General features: G+C 44.0%; 1 pseudogene; it reads left to right on the top strand.

The window, feature by feature from the left end:
- Nucleotides 1-7594, top strand: part of LOC100609813 (beta-glucuronidase-like) — a 46898-nt pseudogene extending 39304 nt beyond the window's left edge.
- The last annotated feature ends 9869 nt before the right edge of the window (nt 7595-17463 follow it).

Below are 17463 nucleotides of genomic sequence, written 5' to 3'. Positions count from 1 at the left end.
GAGCTACAGGCCCCATGCAAGTCCAAAACCCAGCAGGCAAATCTTAAAGCTCCAAAATGACCTCCTTTGACTCCATGTATCACATCTAGGTGATGCAAGAAGTGGGTTCCCAGGGTCTTGGGCAGCCCCACCCCTGTGGCTTTGCAGGGTACAGCCCCCCTTCTGGCTGCATTGAGTGCAGCTTTTCCAGGCACACAGTGCAAGCTGTGAGTGGATCTACCATTCTGGGGTCTGGAGGATGGTGGCCCTTTTCTCACAGCTGTGCTTGGCAGTACCCCAGTGGGAACTCTGTGTGGGGGCTCCAACCCCATATTTCCCTTTGACACTGCCCTACCAGAGGTTATCCATGAGGGCCCCCCTCCCCCATGCAGCAAACTTTTGCCTGGATTTCCAGGCATTTTCATACATCTTCTGAAATCTAGGCAGAGGTTCATGAACCTTAATTCTTGACTTTGGAGCATCTGCAGGCTTAACACCACCTAGAACCTGAAAGGCTTGGAACTTGCACCCTATGAAGCCATGGCCTGAGGTGTACCTTGGCCCCTTTTACCTATGGCAGGAGCAGCTGGGATGCAGGGCACCAAGTTCCTAGGCTGCACACAGCACGGGGTTCTGGACCCACAAAACCATTTTTCCTTCTAAGCCTCCTGGCCTGTGATGGGAGGGTCTGCTGTGAGGGTCTCTAACATGCCCTGGAGACGTTTGCCCCATTGTCTTGGTGATTAACATTTGGCTCCTCATTACTTATGCAAATTTCTACAACCCAGTCTCCTCAGAAAATAGATTTTTCTTTTCTGTTGCATCATCAGGCTACAAATTTTCTGAACTTTTATGCTCTGCTTCTTCTCGAATGCTTTGCTGCTTAGAAATTTCTTCTGTCAGATACCTTAAATCATCTCTGTCAAGTTCAAAGTTCCACAGATCTCTAGGTAACTCTAGAAAAAAATTCTTATTTTCACTCTTTCCCGCCTATCTTATGCCCGTTTCTAATACAGGTGCACAATGCCTGCAGTGTCTTTGCATAGTAAGAGTGACTTCACTCCATTTCCCAACAAATTCCTCATCTCCATCTGAGACCACCTCCGCCTGGACCTTATTGTCCATATCACTACGAACATTTTGGTCAAAGCCATTCAACAAGTCTCTAGGAAGTTCCAAACTTTCCCACATTTTCCTATCCTCTTCTGAGCCTTCCAACCTGTTCCAGCCTCTCCCTGTTACCCATTTCCAAAGTTGCTTCCACATTTTCAGGTATCTTTACAGCAGCACCCCACTCTACTGGTATCAACTTACTGTATTAGTCTGTTCTCACACTGCAAATAAAGACATACCTGAGACTGGGTAATTTATAAAGGAAAGAGGTTGAATTGACTCACAGTTCTGCATGGCTGGGGAGGCCTCACAATCATGGTGGAAGGCAAGGAGGTGCAAAAGCATGTCTCACGTAGTGGCAGGCAGGAGAGAGCATGTGCAGGGGAACTCCCATTTATAAAACCATCAGATCTCATGAGACTTATTCACTACCACGAGAACAGTATGGGGGGAACCATCCCCATGATTCAGTTATCTGCACCTGGCCCCACCCTTGACATGTGGGAATTATTACAATGCTAGGTGAGATTTGGGTGGGGACACATCCAAACTAAATCAGTAGGTTTTGACTTCTTGCTTGATTGCTAGGTTGCATAGAGGACAAACATGGAAATTAATTAAGTACCTTAATATCTGACTTCAGATCTTAGACAGGATCAGAGGGCCAGCTCAAATTTGCAAGGAGGGGAGGTAGGTCCCACCATTTTATGGGTGAATGGCAAAATCAAACAGAAATTATGTGGGATGGGAGATACTGATGCAGGCATCTTTGGAAACATTCTACTTAGCTAATTTTATGCTAGGCTTTAGGTCAAGAAGAAGAGAGAGAGCTGACATGCTGTGGTACACACTTATAGCCCCAGCTACTTGGAAAGCTGAGGCAGGAGGATTGCTTGATCCCAGGAGTTTGAGGTAGTGTGCGATGATCGTTCTTGTGAATAGCCACTAGCCACTGAACTCCAGCTTGGGCAACATTGAGACACCCTGTCTCTTAATTTAAAAAAAAAAAAAAAAAAAAAAAAAACGGAGGGAAGAAAGTGATCAGTTTTTAATGTAAATATTTTTAATGGGATAATGATATTTTAAGATTAATGTATATTGTATATCAGTTAACTATAGGTCAATAATTATATAAAACTTAAGGTACGAAAAACATTTATTTTTGCTAACATATCCATGAGTTGACTGTTCTTGGCTTGGTGAGGCTGCAAGCTGCAGATAGAGTCTAGGTATGTTTTCTGTGTGTTTGTTCCCCCTTGGATCAGTGGACTACCTGAGAATGTGTTTTTGTCACAGTGATAGAATCACAAGGAAACTCCGGTTCTGGAAGTACATTTGAAGCCATTGCTTCTATCATGTCCACTAACATTCAGTCAGCCAAAGCACATACCTTGTCCATGGCTAACATTGATAGTCTAGATAAATATACCTGATCTCTAGCAGGAGGAACTGCATTGTCTTGGGGAAAGGTTGTAGATATAGGGAGGGGTGATGAGTTGGGAACAATAATGTAGTCTGCCACAAACATATTAAAGTGTAACTGGATATGGTTGATGCAGAATTTTGAACCTTTGTTTTAATTCTGATTTTCACTCTTTTCCCCGTATCTAGTGCCCTTTTGTAATACAGTAATTCTCATGATTTTTGTCTGAAATGAAATCTTCTATGAGATTAGATTGTCTACGAAAATACAGTCGATCCTCCTTGTTTTCAGCTTTTGTATTTGTGAACTCACCTACTATTTTTTGTAACCCCCAAATCAGTACTCACAGCACTTTCATAGTCATGTGTTTGCAAAGAGTGTCAAAGAATTTGAGTTTGAACAGGGTGATATTCTGCCTTCTTTTTCAGCTCTCATACAATAGTCAGGTATCCTTTTTGTGGTCTATTTAATGCCATGTTTTTCCTATTTTTGTACGGTTTGTTGGTTTTTTTGCCATTTAAATTAACCCCCAAGCATAGTGCTGAAGTGCTGCTTAGCATTCACAAGTCCAAGAAGTCTGTGATGTGCCTTACAGAGAAAGTACATGCATTATATAAACTCCATTCAGGCGTGAGTGCTGTAGTGCCATTGGCTGTGAGTTCAATGTTAATGAATGAACAATGTATATTATTTATTTATTCATTCATTTAATTAATTATTATTATTATTTTTGAGATACAGTCTCACTCTATTGCTCAGGCTGGAGTACAGTGGTGCAGTCTTGGCTCACTGCAACCTCTGCCTCCTGGGTTCAAGCGATTCCCCTGCCTTAGCCTCCCAAGTAGCTAAGACTACAGGCATGCGCCACCATGCCTGGCTAATTTTTTTTTTTTTTTTGTAGTTTTAGTAGAGACGGGGTTTCACCACGTTGGCCAGGCTGGTCTCGAACTCCAGACCTCAAATGATCTGCCCGCCTTGGCTTCCCAAAGTTCTGGGATTACAGGCGTTAGCCACTGTGCCTGGCCAACAATATATATTAAATAAGCACACATACAACAAAAGTAGGTGTTGGTAAGCTTACAAAAATATGACCAGTAGCTTGCTGAAACCTAACTTTTTATTTGTTCATGGAACTTTCTAGACCTAGACCGTAACTACACTGAATAATGAGAATCTGCTGTAATCTTTTTAGGTGCTGTAGATGAGCCATTGGATTAAATTATTACAGTATGTTTCAGACTGCTCTATGTTGAACCCTAGTGAAATGCCTCTCAAACCCTCATAAGGATCACAATCTCATGTCCTTTTTTTTGTTATTAAATGCCCAGTATGTGTTAGCGATTTAAACAAAGTTCAAATATAATTTTTTTTTTTTTTTGAGACAGCTTCTCACTCTGTCACCTAAGCTGGAGAGTGCAGTGGCATGATCTCGGCTCACTACAACCTCTGCCTCCCGGGTTCAAGCGATTCTCCTGCCTCAGCATCCTGAGTAGCTGGGATTACAGGTGCCCGCCACCATGCTGGGCAAATTTTTGTATTTTTAGTAGAGAAGGGGTTTCACCAGGTTGTCCAGGCTGGTCTGGAACTCCTGACCTCATGTGACCTGCCTGCCTTGGCCTCCTAAAGTGCTGGGATTATAGGCGTGAGCCACCATGCCTGGCGTTGACTTTTTAATAATAACCATTCTGACTGGTGTGAGATGGTATGCCATTGTGGTTTTGATTTGCATTTCTCTAATGATCAGTGATATTGAGCTTTTTTTCATATGCTGGTTGGCCGCATGTGTGTCTTCTTTTGAAGTGTCTGTTTATGTCCTTTGCCCACTTTCTAATGAGATTTTTTTTTTCTTGTAAATTTGTTTAAGTTCCTTATCAGTGTTGGACATTAGATCTTTGTCACGTGCATTGTTGCAAAAATTTTCTCCCATTCTGTAGGTTGTCTGTTCACTCTGTTGATAGTTTCTTTTGCTGTGCAGAAGCTTCAAGAAGAAAGGAATCCGATTGGTTCTGTGTCTATCTCTTTTGGTATTTTCAGACTTATGTAGTCATCCATATAGAAAGATGATTAGGAAAATAGGACAAGAATAGCAGAAATCTACATAAAAATGTAGGAAATTAAAATTAGTTACCAGCATACAAAAAACTACTATATGTTCTAATTACATACTATAACTCACCCCTCCTTGCCAAATATTCTCTCTCTTTTGACTTCAAAATCATGGCTTATATGTACTTTCTCTATTTCCCAGATTCAAATATAATTAATTGACTTATTTATCTAGGAAATGTTACTGATATCTTAATTGTAGTCATTGGCTTGAGTGACGGGTTTTGGTAATTCAACTACTATTACTTGAAAGTAGTAGATTTCATAGGATACTGTTATAAAATCTTTTTAACCTCTTTTCTGATTTCAGGAGTAATTAGTAATTGTGGTTTACTGGAAAATTCAATGAATAGGGTGTTAAAGGAAGCAATTCATTAATAATATATCTAATCTATTGGGAGACTGAGGCGGTTGGATCACCTGAGTTCAGGAGTTCGAGACCAGCCTGGCCAAAATGGCAAAACTCCGTCTCTACTAAAAATACAAAAATTCGCCGGGCATGGTGGTGCATTCCTGTATTCCCAGGTACTCGGAAGGCTGAGGCAGAAGAATCACCTGAACTCCAGAGGTGGAGGTTGCAGTGAGTCAGGATCGCAGCACTACACTCCAGCCTGGGTGACAGGGTGAGACTCCATCTCAAAAAAAAAAAAAAAAAAATTAAAAAATTAAATTAAAAAAAAGCGGGCCGGGCACAATGGTTCAGGGCTGGGCCCGGTGGCTCAAGCCTGTAATCCCAGCACTTTGAGAGGCTGAGGCAGGCGGATCACAAGGTCAGGAGATCAAGACCATCCTGGCTAATGTGGTGAAACCCCGTCTCTACTAAAAATACAAAAATTAGCTGGATGTGGTGGCAGGTGCCTGTAATCCCAGCTCTTCCAGAGGCTGAGGCAGGAGAATCACTTGAACCTGGGAGGCAGAGGTTTCAGTGAGTCCAGATCATGCCACTGCACTCCAGCCTGGATGACAGAGTGAGATTCTATCTCAAAAAAAAAAAAAAAAAAAAAGCAACAGAAGCAAATGAGAGTGCCTGGAAGTGGTCATTGTGGGGCATTCCCATTTGTGTGACCCAGGTCATGTCCCTCCCTAAGCCCTGGTCTCTCTTGCCTCCTGCAGGGCTGGTGAATTACCAGATCTCCGTCAAGTGCAGTAACCAGTTCAAGTTGGAAGTGTGTCTTTTGAATGCAGAAAACAAGGTCGTGGACAACCAGGCTGGGACCCAGGGCCAGCTGAAGGTGCTGGGTGCCAACCTCTGGTGGCCGTACCTGATGCACGAACACCCCGCCTACCTGTACTCGTGGGAGGTAATGGTGGTTTGGGACTTGCTTAAGGGAGGTCTTTTGCCCCCATCTGGTAGCCCTGGCTTCAGCAGGATCCCAGGACAGGTGAACGGGCAGGTGTGGTCCTCTGAGCTTTCTGATGTTTCCCACCCTTGGTGGGAGGCCCAGATTTTTTATTTATTTATTTACTTTTATTTATTTATTTATTTATTTATTTATTTTTTGTGATGGTCTCACTCTGTCACCCAGGCTGGAATGCAATGGCCTGATCACAGCTCACTGCAGCTTTGAGCTGCAATCCTCCTACCTTGGCCTCCTGAGTAGCTGGGACTACAGGCACATGCCACCATGCCTGGCTAATTAAAAAAATTTTTTTTGTAGGCCGGGCATGGTGGCTCACGCCTGTAATCCCAGCACTTCGGGAGGCTGATGCGGGCGGATCACTTTAGGCCAGGAGTTGGAGACCAGCCTGGCCAACATGGTGAAACCCCATCTCTACTAAAATAGGAAAGTTTGCAGGGCATGATGGTGCACGTCTGTAATCCCAGCTACTCGGGAGGCTGAGGCAGGGTAATTGCTTGAACCCAGGAGGCAGGGGCTGTGGTGAATTGAGATCATGCCACTGCACTCTATCCTGGGTGACAGAGTGAGACTGTCTCAAAAAAAAATCCTTTTTATAGAGTTGGGGTCTTACTCTGTTGCCCAGGCTGGTCTTGAACTCCTGAACTCAAGTGATCCTCTTGCCCTAGCCTCCCAAAGTGTAGGGATTCCAGGCATGAGCCATCTCGTCTGGTCAAGGAGAAGGCCCGATTTTGAAGGGCAGGTCCCAGGGTCAGCCAGTGAAGGGCAGAGCCTCTAAAATTGCTGCTTCTCTGCAGGCCCAGAGGTGACTGCTGGGGTGCATGCACGAGGGGTCTTCCTGTTGTAGGGCAGGCCAGATGGGGATCAGGCTGTCGGGGCGCTGACACCTGGCACTTTGGCTGTAGTAGGTGTGGCTGACTGCACAGAAGTCACTGGGGCCTTTGACTTCTACACACTCCCTGTGGGGCTCCGCACTGTGGCCGTCACCGAGAGCCAGTTCCTCATCAGCGGGAAACCTTTCTATTTCCACGGCGTCAACAAGCATGAGGATGCGGACGTGTGTTGGGGCTCCTGGGTCCTGGTGGGGGCTGCTTCTGGTCACCTTCCACTTTAGCCTTCCCTGTGTCCTGCAGTTGAGGGCAGCTGAAGGCAATGAGGCAAATGGCTCCAAACCACCCCATGGTGGAGCCGGTGCTTGGGCTGGAGAGGGGGCCTCATGGGGTGGTTCTCCAGGGTCCTGGCTCTCAGAGGAAGTGCCGCTTTGACAGGGACAGGGGTCACTCGGCTCTGCTGTCCCCTAGATCCAAGGGAAGGGCTTCGACTGTCCGCTGCTGGTGAAGGACTTCAACCTGCTTTGCTGGCTTGGCGCCAACACCTTCTGCACCAGCCACTATCCCTACACGGAGGAGATGCTGCAGATATGTTACCGGTATGGGATTGTGGTCATCGATGAGTGTCCTGCTGTGGGCCTGATGTTGCCATGAGTCCCTGCTGCGCACCCGCTCTGCCTGGCCAGCCCTCGGGCCACACCGTGACCCTCTGTCCCTTCCCTCCTGGCCCGCTGGCAACTCTTCAACAACGTGTCTATGCATCACCATATGTGGGTGGTGGAGGAACCGGTGCTCAGAGACAAGAAGCACCCGCCATGGTGATGTGGTCCGTGGCCAACGAGCCTGCGTCCTTCCTGGAATCTGCCGGCTACTCCTTCAAGTGAGTGCCCGCTGCCTGCCCTGGGCCGGATCAGGCAGGAGACCCTGGCAGATGGCAGACTGTGGTGGACGTGTGCTATCGGAGATCAGCATCCTGTCCTAGCCCAATGGGAGGGCCGTCCATACCCAGACGGTTCAGGGAACTAAATATCTACCCACCCAAATTGTAGTTTTCTTTTTCTATTTTTTTGAGATGGAGTTTCGCTCTGTCGCTCAGGCTGGAGTGCAGTGGCACGATCTCGGCTTACTACAACCTCAGCCTCCTGGGTTCGAGTGATTCTTCTGCCTCAGCCTCCTGAGTAGCTGGGATTACAGGCACAAATGAGCCACTGTGCTTGGCCTGTTTTTTTTTTGAAACAGGGTCTCACTCTGGTTGCCCAGGCTGGAGTACAGTGGCACGATCTCAGTTCACTGCAGCCTCGACTTCCCAGGCTCAGGTCATCTTTCTGCCTCAGCCTCCCAAGTAGCTGGGATTATAGATGTGTGCCACCATGCCCAGCTAACTTTTGTTTTTTGTTTTTTTTTTTTTTTTTTGACAAAGTCTTGCTCTGTTGCCCACACTGGAGTGCAGTGGTGCGATCTCGGCTCACTGCAACCTTCACTTCCCAGGTTCAAGCGATTCTCCTGCCTCAGCCTCCTAAGTAGGTGGGACTACAGGTGTGTCCCACCATGCCTGGCTAATTTTTGTATTTCTAGTAGAGACAGGGTTTCACCATGTTGGCCAGGATGGTCTCCATCTCTTGACCTTGTGAGCCACCCACCTCGATCTCCCAAAGTTCTGGGATTACAGGCGTGAGCCACCGTGCCCGGCCAACTTTTGCATTTTTTATAGAGACAGGGTTTCACCATGTTGGCCAGGCTGGTCTTAGACTCCTGACCTCAGGTGATCCGCCTGTCTCAGCTTCCCAGAGTGCTGAGATGATAGGCGTGAGCCACTCTGCCCGGCTCATTTTTGTATTTTTTAGTAGAGACGGGGTTTTACCATGCTGGCCAGGCTGGCCTTGAACTCCTGGCCTCTGGTGATCTGCCTGCCTCATCCCTCAAAGTGCTGGGATTACAGTTGTGAGCCACCAGTCCTGCCCAACTTTTCTTCCTTACAATTGTGCAGTTCTAACTCGGCATTCAGAGGTGGAGTTTTCATTTGCGGTAGAGGCAGCAGAGGTTGTAGAAATGCTCCTTGAGGCAGATGCCACACCCCAATTTCATGGAGTGCTTTGGGCTGAGCCGAGTCTGCAGCAGGCAGAAGGCTCTGAGATGTTGTCCCAGCCTGGGCAAAAGACAATTCAGAGCTCGGGGGAATAGGGGTGTGCTCAGCACGACTGGGTGGACAGGCCCTTTGTTGTGAATAGTACAGGCTTCCAGGAACGGGTGCCTGAGGCTTCCAGACAGGCTTCTTTGGGAGGTGGCCAGAGGAGATGCCTGTTTCCGGGGCAGGAAATGGAGGGAGCGCCCAGGCTGGAGAGGTTCAGCCAGGCTGTCACAAGGCTCTGAAGCTTCCCATCTGAGAGCCTGGCTGTTGGAGAGTGTGGGTTTGGAACTTGAGGCTAGGAGGTTCTGTTCTGTCCTGTGCCAGCCACAGCCTTCAGATGGGCAGAGCAATGATGGGGGGAAGATGTAAAAGAAAAGAATGAGGAAAGAAGAAGAAAACCAGCTTCAACAACAGTCTAGGCTGGATGCGGTGGCTCACGCCTGTAATCCCAGCAGTTTGGGAGGCTGAGGTGGGTGGATCACCTGAGGTTAGGAGTTTGAGACCAGCCTGGTCAACAGGTAGTGAATCCATCTCTACTAAAAATACAAAAATTAGCTGGGCATGGTGGTGGACGTCTGTAATCCCAGCTACTAGATAGGCTGAGGCAGGAGAATCACCTCAGGTGAACCGGGAGGCAGAGATTGCAGTGAGCTGAGATAATGCCACTGCATTCCAGCCTGGGCTACAGAATGAGACTCTGTATCTCAAAAAAACAACAACAAAAAACAAAACAAAACAGTCTGTTCTGTGGAGGCCTTGGGCAGATGCTGGGAGCTCTGAGCACGGACTGGTCCCTCTGTTGGGAGCCTCTTCCCTTCATCCCGCCTGGTTAACTTGACTCAGCGTAAAGGCCATTTCTTCTAAGAGCCTGTCCCTGACTCTCCAATCCGGGATGTGTCTGTTGTCTCATAGAGTGCCCAGTTCCTGCCACCACTTGTCATTTCCATTCGCAACATTTCTTTCCTTGTTTGTTTTTCAGAGTCAGGGTCTCACTCTGTTGCCCAGGCTGGAGTGCAGTGGTGCAATCACAGCTCGTTGCCATCTCGACCTCCTGGGCTTAAGCGATCCTCCCCACTCGGCCTCCCAAATAGCTGGGACCACAGACGTGCGCTGCCTTGCCAGGGTAAATTTTAATATTTTTTTTCCCCACGAGTCAGAGTCTTGCTCTGTTGCCCAGGCTGGAGAGCAGTGTTGCGATCTTGGCTCACTGCATCCTCTACCTCCTGGGTTCAAACAGTTCTCCTGCCTCACCCTCCCGAGTAGCTGGGATTACAGGCTCATGCCACCATGCCCAGCTAGTTTTCTTCTTTATTTTTTGTTGAGATGGGGTTTCACCATGGCCACGCTGGTCTCGAACTCTTGACGTCGTGATCCACCTGCCTCGGCCTCGCAAAGTGCTCACAGGCTTGAGCCACCATGCCCAGCCCTAATTTTTAAATTTGTTGTAGAAACAAGGTCTTGCTATGTTGCCCAGGCTGGTCTCAAGCGCCTGGTCTCAAGTAAGCCTCCCAAAGTGCTGGGGTTCTAGGCGTGAGCCACCTCACCTGGCACTTGCACTGTTTTTCTGTGCATGCATCTCCACTCCCACTGCCCAGGACCTGTGGACTTAGATTTGAGTCATTACTGAGCACCTAGCACCCAGCCCCGTGCCTACCTCCCACCTCGCACTACCTGTTTGCTTGATGCATTGATAAATATTCCACCTGAATCCACAGCCCATTCACTCCTGTGTTCAAGAGCTATTTCAGGAAGTGAACCTCATTTTTGGCAGTGTTCAGTCCAGTGACCTCAGCTGTGTGTACCTGGCAGGGTGGCTACGCCTCTGGGGGAATTGGATTCAGGGGTGGGGGAGAAAGAGTGATGTTAGAGAGCTCGGTCTAGGACTAGAGGAACGTGCCCTTATGTAAAATACATCTCAAGTTAGGGAAGAGAGCAGCGGCTCTGTGCTTTTTTTTTTTTTTTCCTTTTCTTTCTTTCTTTCTTTTTTTTTTTTTTGTTTGTTTGTTTGTTTTGAGGCAGGGTCTTGCTCTGTGGCCCAGGCTGGAGTGCAGTAGCCTGATTTCGGCTCACTGCAACCTCCACCTCCCGGGTTCAAGCAATTCTTGTGCCTCAGCCTCCCGAGTAGCTGGAGTTACAGATGCGTGCCACTATGCCTGGCTAATTTTTGTATATTTAGTAGAAATGGGGTTTTGCCATGTTGGCCAGGCTGTTCTTGAACTCCTGACCTCAGTGATCTACCTGCCTCAGCCTCCTGAAGTGCTGGGATTACAGATGTGAGCCATCGTGCCTGACCCCCAGTTGTGTTCTGGCAGGGGAAGATGGGACAGAGAGGATGGGAGGGTGTCTGAGCCTTTCCCAGACTGACGGAACCTGTGTCTTCTCTCTTTTGTGGACAGGATGGTGATTGCTCACACCAAAGCCTTGGACCCCTCCCAGCCTGTGACCTTGTGACCAACTCCACCTATGCAGCAGACAAGGGGGTGAGCCTGGGGGTCCCCACCCCATTTCTCCCTGCCTTTGCCTGGGCTTGTCCTGAAGCCTGCTCATGGGAACAGCTGGAAAGAACCATGTGCTGCCAGTCTGAGCTTTTTATTTTGTTTTACTTAGAAAGATAGAGACAGGGTCTTGCCATGTTGCCCAGGATGGTCTCGAACTCCTGGGCTCAAGTGATCCTCCTGCCTCGGCCTTCCAAAGGGCTGGGGTTACAGGCGTGTGCCACCGCACTCAGGCGCAGCCAGTCTGTTTTCAAAGATGGTCTTTGGGTTAATGACAATTCTCTCTCTGCTTACTCTCCAGGCAGTGTGGCTTTCTGAATCCAAGGAGGCTGGGCATAGGGAGATGGGATTTGTTTTGCTCAGTTTGGACTCAGCATTTTTTGTACTCGATTTAATAGACTCATAAAATGTCAAAGGTTTAAGTGAGCTTAGAGTTCGTCTGGCCCAAACCTGGCTGATCAGAATCTCCAGGGGACGTTTTTTTTGAAATGCCAGATCTCTGCATTCTGAGATCCTGATTTAGTAACTCCAGGGTTGGAACCTGAGATTTTTTTTTTTTTTTTTTTTTTTTTTGTGAAGGCAGGGTCTTACTCTGTTGCTCTGGCTGGAGTGCAGTGGTGTGATCACAGCTCACTGCAGCCTTGAATTCCTGGGCCTAAGCAACCCTCTTGCCTCAGCCTTCCAAGTAGCTGGGACTCCAGGTGTACACCACTGTGCCCGGCTAATTTTAAATGTTTTTGTAGAGATGGGATCTCACTATGTTGCCCAGGCCAGTCTCAAACTCTTGAGCTCAAGTGATCCTCCTGCCTTAGCCTCCTAAAGTGCTGGGATTACAGGCATGAGCCACCGTGCCTGGCTGATACTAGCATTCTTTTTTTTTTTTTTTTTTTTTTTTTTAAAGATAGAGTCTTGCTGTGTTGCCCAGGCTGGAGTGCAGTGGCACAGTCTCAGCTCACTGCAACCTCCGCCTCCCAGGTTCAAGCAATTGGGGGCATAGGTAGTGACATCCCACTTTTGTTTGACTCTTGCTCAGAACCTTTTGGCCCAGCTCAAATCTACCATCTACCTCTTAATTCTGACCCTTCCCATGGGCTGCCACATCCTATTAGAAATATCCTATCCCACCTGGCATGGTGGCTCACACCTGTAATTCCAGCACTTTGGGAGGCTGAGGCAGGTGGATCACCTGAGGTCAGGAGTTCGAGACTAGCCTGACCAACATGGAGAAAGCCTGTCTGTACTAAAAATACAAAATTAGCTGGAAATGGTGGTGCATGCCTGTAATCCCAGCTACTTGGGAGGCTGAGGCGGGAGAATTGCTTGAACCTGGTAAGTGGAGGTTGCGGTGAGCTGGGATCACGCCATTGCACTCCAGCCCGGGCAACAAGAGAGAAACTCTGTCGAAAAAAAAAAAAAAAAAAAAGACAGAAAGAAAGGGAAAAAAGAAATATCACATCCCGTTTCTCTCCTAAATTGGGAAACTTACAAGGAACTACAGTAAAGATCTATGAGAATAGTGCAAAAAGGGGAAAACCAAAGAGTTCCTAAAAATTCCTATTCTCTTAAAAGTAGCAAACCAAAATGCTGTTACCCTCTACATGGTCCATTTCCCACATGGTTTTGGAAGTACAAATTGGGTAAACACCAATTTTTAGCTATTACTATTTCCGCTATTTTAAAAATAATCTTGGAAGGGTAGTTTTTTGAAAGGAGAGAGAGGCATGACATGGCAGGAAATTAGAAAGATTTTAGTTTAAAGCAAAATTTGTGACTGTTGATTAAAGTGATAGAAAATATGGAATATCATGCTGCCTCAGGTTATATGAGGGAGGGATAGGAGGATTATTTTTTGGCATTCCTGCCAATAATTCATGGAGTTAACTGACCAGTCACCTATTATATCCATAATTATGATGAGCTGCTGTGAAAATGTCACAGGGTGAACCACAGCTTGCTTTGATGTTGTCTCCATGCCCATAAAAATTGTCTCTGTCACTTCCAATCTTTCTAAACAGGTTCCTGCAATGTCTCTAGGGTTGGTATAATGTTAGCTTCAAAATACATATTATATTTAAAGATGCATTCAGCACATTTTCCTCTACAGGAGTAAGCTTAAAACAAATTATTGTGTATCATAATACAGCTTTGGCGTTTACAGTAATTCTCAGGCAAAGCTCAGGGTATAAGTATGTACTTTGTAAAGTAATAGGGCTTAAATTCATTAAGTAAATCTGTTGCTACCCTTGGTGCTTCTTTCTTATCTTCATTCAAGTTATTTCTTTTGTTTCACATGAAATAGAGAAAAACTCTAAAACTTGAGAAATTTTAAAGTAACATTGTAATATTTATATTTTTAATTATAAACATAGGTTTTCAATTTGAGCTTTAATCTTGAATCTTATAATACATGACCATAACAAATTTGCGTGAGTTTCAATGTTTCTGCTTTCCTACTAATATAACAGTGTTTGTATTTTACTTCACATGCAGGGTTCTGTTAAGTTTTATGTTAGATGCTAATGTTAGTGGACTTTAGTTAAAACATTAGAGAAGTCAGAATTAATGAAATAACTATCCTATGGAAACAATAACATCTTCTTTTCCAGATAAGGTTCAGGGAAGCTAGGCAACTTATGTAGATCACATAGCTAATAATTTGCACCAACATTAACTTTTTCCAGAATTTTCAAACACTTTTAAAACTAGATAGCAGTATAATGAACGTACATGTGCCATTGCCAAGCTTACAATAATTAACCCTTGACCAGTCTTATTTAATGAACACTTCTTCCTACTTTCCCTCTCCTTCTGTTTTATGTTGAAGCAAATATTCATATTACTTACATCTTGTATTAGTCCGTTTTCATACTGCGATGAAGAAATACCCAAGACTGGGTGATTTATAAAGAAAAAGTTTAATGGACTCACAGTTCCACATGGCTGGGGAGGCCTCACAATTATGGCAGAAGGTGAAGGAGGAGCAAAGGCATGTCTTACATGGTGGCAGGTAAAAGAGAGCCTGTGCAGGGGAACTGCCCTTTATAAAACTTTCAGACCTCATGAGACTTACTCACTATCACAAGACCATCACGGGAAAAACCCACCCTCATGATTAAGTTGCCTCCCAGCAGGTCCCTCCCACAACACCTGGGGATTATTGGAGCTACAATTAAAGATGAAATTTGGGCGAGGCCACAGCCAAACCATATCATGTCTAAAAGTAAAAAATTATTATATAAATTACCAGAAGTATGATGATTATACTTAAAAATTATAATTTATTAATATTAAATATAAGGGACTCAAATTTCTCTCTTTTCAAGTTACTTGTTTTAGTTAGGATTATGAGATTAATACATTGAAAGTGGTTGATGCACTTGGTATTTTTAACCTAAAGCTCCCCTCCCTTCTTTTTATTTTTCTTATAATTCAATTGTTGAACCAACAAGGTTGTTTGATGGAATTTTCCAGTCTAATTGCCATCTTTTTGTAACACGGACTCAACGTAAAGGAATGAAGAAAAATCTATCATGCAAATGGAAAGCAAAAAAGAGGAGTCATCATTTTTGTATCATGAAAAATAGAGTTTAAACTAACAACAGTATAAAAGGACAAAGAAGGGCATTACATAGTGATAAAGTGTTCGATACAACAAGCAGACTTAGTTATCCTAAACATATATGCACCTATTTATGCACTAAACATTGGAACACCTGGATTCATAAAACAAGTACTTCTAGACTTATAAAAAGGCTTAAACAGCCACACAATAATAGTGGGTACTTTGACACCCCACTAACAGTGTTAGATAGATCATGAAGGCAGAAAAGTAACAAAAAAAATACTGGACTTAAATTTGACACTTGACCATTTGGACCTAATAGGCATCTACAGAAAACTGCACTCGTCAATCACAAAATATACATTCTTCTGGTCTCCACAAGGAACATACTCCAAGATTAACCACATGCTGAATCATAAAGCAAGTCTCAATAAATTTTAAAAATTTGAAATCATACCACCAATACACTCAGACCACAGTGGAATGAGAATAAAAATAAATACCAAGAAAATCCCTCCAAACTACAAAATTATATAGAAATTAAACAACTTGCTTCTAAATGACTTTTGGGTAGACAACAAAATTAAGTCAGAAATAAAAGGATTCTTTGAAATTAATAAAAACAGAGACACAATATACCAAAATCTCTCAGGTGGAGCAAAAGTAGTGTAAGGAGGAAAGTTTATAGTGCCAAATACCTACCTCAAAAAGTTGAAAAGTTTTAAATTTGTGATCTAGCATCACATCTAGAAGAACTACAAAAACAAGAACAGTATAGTCCCAAAGCTAATAAAAGAAAAGAAATAACTAGAATCAGGCTGGAACTGTACAAAATTGAGACCCAAAAATCCATACAAAGGATCAATGAAAGAAAATGTTGGTTCTTTGAGAGGATAAAACAACATTCATAGACTGCTGCTAGATTAACAAAGAAAAAAACAGAGAAGATCCAAATAGGCACAATCAGAAATGACAAAGATGGCATTATAACTAATCCCACAAAGATACAAAAGATCTTCAGAGACTTTTATGAACACCTGTATGTACAAAAACTAGAAAATTTAGAAGAAATGGATAAATTCCTGCAAACTCCAAACCTCCTAAGGATGAACTGAAAGAAATTGAAATCCTGAACAGATCAATAATAACTTCTGAAATTGAATCAGTAATAAAAAACCTATCAACCAAAAAAAAAAAAAAAAAAAAAGAGCTCTGTACCAGATAGATTCACAGCCAAATTCTGCCAGATGTACGAAGAGGCTGACATCATCCTGATAGCAAAACCTGATAAAGACACAATGAAAAAGGAAAACTACAGGTCAATATCCCTGATGAACACAGATGCAAAAATCCTCCTCAAAATACTAGCAAACTGAATCTAGCAGCACATCAAAAAGTTTATTCATCATCACCAAGTAGGCTATATTCCTTGCATGCAAGACTGGTTTAACATATGCAAATAAATAAATGTGATTCATCACATAAACCACATTATTCATAAACAGAATGAAAAACAAAAACCATATAATCATCCTTATAAAATCCAATATGTCTTCATGATAAAAATCCTCAAAAAACTAGGCATTGAAGCAATATCTCAAAGTAATAATAGCCATCTATGACTAACCCATAGCCAATATCATAATGAATGGGAAAAAGCTGGAAACATTCTCTTTCAAAACCATAACCAGACCAGGGTGCACACACTCACCACTCCTATTCCTCATAGTACTGGAAGTCCTAGTCCTAGCTAGAGCAATCAGACAACAGAAAGAAATAAAAGGCATCCCAATAGGAAAAGAAGGAGTCAAATTATGTCTCTTAATTCACAATACGATTCTAACCTAAACTCCACCAAAAGGCTCCTAGATCTGATATATGCTTTCAGTAAAGTTTCAAGATACAAAATCAATGTACATACTAATGTATAAGTCAGTAGCATTTCTAAACACCAATAACATTCAAATTGAGAGCTAAATCAACAATGTAATCTCATTTATAATAGTCACAAAAAGTATAATATCTAGGAATGCATCTAACCAACAAGGTAAAAGATCTCTATGAGGAGAACTACAAAACACTGCTGAAAGAAATCATAGATAAAACAATCAAATGGAAAAATATTATATGCTAATGGGTTGGAAGAACCAATATCATTCAAATGTCCATGCTGTCCAAAGCAATCTACAGATTCAACATTATTTTTATCAAACTACCAATGTCATTTTTCACAGAACTAGGAAAAACTAAGTTAAAATTTACATGGAACCAAAAAAGAGCCTAAATAGCCAAAGAAATCCTAAGCAAAAGGAAGCTGGAGGCATGACATTACCTAACTTCAAACTATACTACAAGGCTACAATTACCAAAACAGCATGGCGCCGACAAAAACCAGACACAGAGACTAATGGAACAGAATAGAGAACCCAGAAGTAAAACCACACACCTACAACCAACTGATCTTTGACA

Source organism: Pan troglodytes, chromosome 4, assembly GCF_028858775.2.
Source record: "Pan troglodytes isolate AG18354 chromosome 4, NHGRI_mPanTro3-v2.0_pri, whole genome shotgun sequence".
Classification (NCBI taxonomy): domain Eukaryota; kingdom Metazoa; phylum Chordata; class Mammalia; order Primates; family Hominidae; genus Pan; species Pan troglodytes.
This window is presented reverse-complemented; position numbering and strand designations above follow the sequence as displayed.